Here is a 4,005-nt window from a genome sequence, read left to right as displayed (position 1 = left end):
TCCTGTTATTTTAACTTTCTACATTTAAAACATGAAGTCAGAGACATGTTACCGACGGACAGCAGGCAGAAACAAATCTGTTATTCTGCCACTCTCATTCGTACTGGTAGACTTTCCTACCTAGTGCGGGACCAGGCCATAACAACTTTACCGGTGGGGGGGGGGCTTAACATTTGTTAAGGTCTCACGCCACCCTAGAGCTTAATGATTTGGGTTTTTCTAAATATCGGAGTATAATCAGCATGCTCCATGCATGAAAAATAAATTAAATGCATATGGAAGTGGCCATTAAACTGTGTCATGCACAAATGACTAGTGATCTTAGATGCATTGTTTCATTGCAGTTATGTTTTAGTTTATTCAACAAGTTAAATTAACTGTTAGACTGTGGATGATCCAGGCTGCAAAGTCTAAGGCAGAGCTGTAAATGTAGATAGCTTAAAGGATCTAGTCATGGAGCATGTTTTGGTGAATTGTGAGCAATATGGAGTACCCAGGGAAAACCTACTTAAACACTAGAAGAATGTATAACCTCCAGACCAAGTGGTACCATAGATCAAGACCGAAACCCAGAACTTGGAGATTTGAGATTCAGAAAGCTGTTTCATTTATGTATTATGTTCTTGTCAACTTCACAATGAAGGCTTCAGCCTACTATATGCTACAGAGAATTGAAGGGGGCAAAATAACTCTAGCAGTAAAAAATAGATATACAGATATGTTATCTAACATTAAGTTTTTACATCAGTCTTTGTTAGTTCCTTCACAGTTCTCTGGTATGGAATTCTGACCATGTTGCACTTTGCATACTGAATAGAATTTGTGCTTTTAAAACATATATGGCATAAAATATGCATTTTTAATTACCTTGTTGCCAACAGGATCCAAAAAAGGTTTTGCCTAATTTTGTTAAGCTTGTGCATTTAGTTTATCTCTGAAATCTGGAGAACTGTGAATGGCTATAGGTCAGTTGTAAATTAGTTTCACATTCTTCCAAAAATAACATATTTACATTTTTTTATCCAGTTCCCCCTTTGATCTCTCAACATCCATATCTGCTGCATTGACCCATTCATTCCCCAAAGGGCTAGAAGCTAATAGCCCATTAATTCCACAAAATATGAGTATCATGTGTGCCAGGAGTGGTTTCATCATCTCCTTGGGATTGGGATTTTCTCTACATGATCCTTATACTCTACTGCACATCCGTGATATCCCCAAGTTATGACATGCAATTGACATCCACAATGGGCAACTCTTCCACTTTTGTAAGACCCCTGCCCCCCTTGAACCACATTCAACATCAATGAATTCCAGTGTACACTGGGCATAATATCCACAGACTCACAATATGTTGTCTGCCCCAAAACCCAAAAGAAGGAATCAGGCTATTCGTTGTTATTCCTCTCTCCCCTCAGTTAGTTCCTCTACCTCCTGAGCTGCTAGTCAAACCCATGTCATAGTCATGGCCTTATTCCTCTCTGCCAGCAGAGGTGGCAACATCTTCACCACCTACCTGCCAGCATAATAATGTTCCTTCATTAACTGCCAACAAATACGTTACCTTCAGTAACTGCCACTACAGTACAAAGTAGCTTTAGTCAAGTGCCATTTTGGTAAACTGGTTTCCACGGCTGCTACCACCTTTGTCAAATGTCACCACAGTAATGCAGCTGCACTAGGTGCTACCATTAAAACTAGCTATATGATACAACACGTAAGTAAGTAAAGTAACTACTACTGCCACGGAAAACAGTGTCTTGGTCTGCCACCACACTGCAATCAGTAACTGCCATCCTGGTAAATAGCTTTAATAACTTCCACCATGTAAAGTATCTTCAGCAGCTGCAACACTGTAAATAATATAAGTAACTGCCACTATACACTAAATTAACCACAGTCATCTACCACTGTAGTAAACTAGTTTCAGGAACTGCCCTCACAGTAAAGTAAGTTTATTAGCTGTCATGATGATAACTTAAGTTTTACAGCAGCCACCATTGCAAAGCAGCATCAGCAACTGCTATCACCATAAAATAATTTCATGTGACACTGCACTGTAAAGTAACCCCTTCATCATGTGAAAGCAGTGTCAGCAACTATCCCTGCAGCAGAATACATTGTAAATTGCCAAACTGGTAAGGTAACTTCAATATTTATCACCACAGCACAGTATCTTTATAAATGACACCACAGTGAAGCCACTGCAGCATCCGCCAACAGACAGGAGCCATAACATGAAACCAGGTATAACTAGATATGAATAAAGTGTCTTATTGCAACTACTGTGCAGTTTGGTCAAATAATGCAAACATCAATAATCATTCTTAGCTCACCCCTTGGTCTTATATGGACAGTTGCATTGTCTAATGAGCTACTGCAGTACTGCAGTATACACTTGACCTGCTACACATTCATGGTAATCTGCTGTAAACCATAGATGAAGTTTTGTTTACTGTCATAAACTCAACTCACAGGTGGTCGAGTTCACCTACGCCAGTCCCAAACTGAAAATGTTGAAATGTTGAAAACTGACATTACTGACTGAGTAACCTTCTTGCCCCCTTTTGGAACAATAGTGTTGCTTGTTCCTGGGTCCAGAGCAGTAAACAGTTTTTAGTTTTTGCATCAGGTATACCAGAATCTGGCATTCTGACTTTTGCTGAATGTTTTTTTATATCATACAAAGACTCGACCGCCTGTGAGTTGAGTACATTATAGTAAACCATAAAGTTTCACTGTTTTAACTGTTCATGTTAACCATGTGCTTACCCCTCAGTAGTTGTAGAGTTATAGTGCATGACACTGCAACCACTGAAATCAAACATCATTAAAAGAGTTCAGTGCAAACTGAAAAGTTTGCTAAAATTCTAAAACATGAAAGAAAACATTTTGTCAGGAATGTGTTGCAGCACACTACAAAGTATCCTTAAAAATTAAAAAAAAATGTACTTGACTGGGACATGCTCAAAGAATAAACAAAGCAACACTGCATGCCACATTTTGTGCTAAGAAGCAAACCAATGTTTTCTGAATCAGAGAGTCATTTTTATGTTTCACAGTCATATAGTTTAATATTTTTCTGTCACTCAGCATCAGAAATGTAAAAAAAAGTCTTGTGTCATTGAATAATAATTTATGTTGTTGGTAGAAAATTCATAACATTTATGCACAGCTTGAATTTTGGGAAATCTAGTGTACATCACAAAGTGTTGTTGATGTAAAACTACGTACTTCTTTCTTATTGCTCTGTGTAAGTTATTTTATTTTGTAAATGGGATTTCTGTGGCTGCAAAGTACAATTATTACAAACAAATAACAATACAGCAACAAAAAAAAAAACACTCTGAAATTTGTCCAACAATAAAGCAAAACACATTAGTAATTTATATTTCAATTCTGTGAAGTAATATTCTTTACATTTTGTTGCAATATACAAGCATTACTAAAAATCATGCTACTTTCTAATCTTGTTAGGCAAAAGTATAAAGTATACATGAGCTGAAACTTACCTGACTCACACTTTTCTTGCTTTTCCCAGCTGTTATTTACTTCAGATTAAGTATGGGTATTTATATTATCAATACGGTCATAATGCCTAGTTGTAGGACTTCATTTTTTTTTTTATATATGTATGTATAGATATATAGATATATTGATATATAGATGCACACATAGGGGGATAGAGAGAGAGAGAGAAAGAGATGTATATATAAGCTGCAACTAAGGAATATATATAAAGATAAGAATATTTTGTTTTGACTGATTCCCTATATGATCCTATGTATAAGCAACTTCAAGAAGAGGTTTAAAGTCTGCTTTTTATATTAGAATTTGTGTTTGGGTGCTGTTAAGTAATAGAACATTCATGACCCATGTGTGTGTGTGTGTGTGTGTGTGTGTGTGTGTGTGTGTGTGTGTGTGTGCGTGCGTGCGTGCGTGTGTGTGTGTGTGTGTGTGTGTGTGTGTGTGTGTGTGTGTGTGTTTGCATCTGCTGGACTGGGC

At 37.2% G+C, this 4,005-nt stretch overlaps 1 protein-coding gene across 1 annotated transcript in view; it reads right to left on the bottom strand.

Moving 5' to 3' along the window:
- The window catches only part of LOC122812819 (lectin-like), an 89,513-nt gene extending 85,965 nt beyond the window's left edge, over positions 1-3,548 (bottom strand). The window contains exon 1 of the mRNA XM_044084872.1: positions 3,513-3,548. The gene's annotated coding sequence lies outside the window, so the exon portion shown is untranslated. The remainder of the gene's footprint in view (positions 1-3,512) is intronic.
- Between the last annotated feature and the right edge of the window lie 457 nt (positions 3,549-4,005).

The sequence above is a fragment of the Protopterus annectens genome, chromosome 10.part0, assembly GCF_019279795.1.
Source record: "Protopterus annectens isolate FY-2018-M chromosome 10.part0, PAN1.0, whole genome shotgun sequence".
In the NCBI taxonomy this organism is placed as follows: Eukaryota; Metazoa; Chordata; order Ceratodontiformes; family Protopteridae; genus Protopterus; species Protopterus annectens.
Note: the sequence above shows the minus strand (reverse complement) of the source record. Positions and strands in the feature narration are given on the sequence as shown.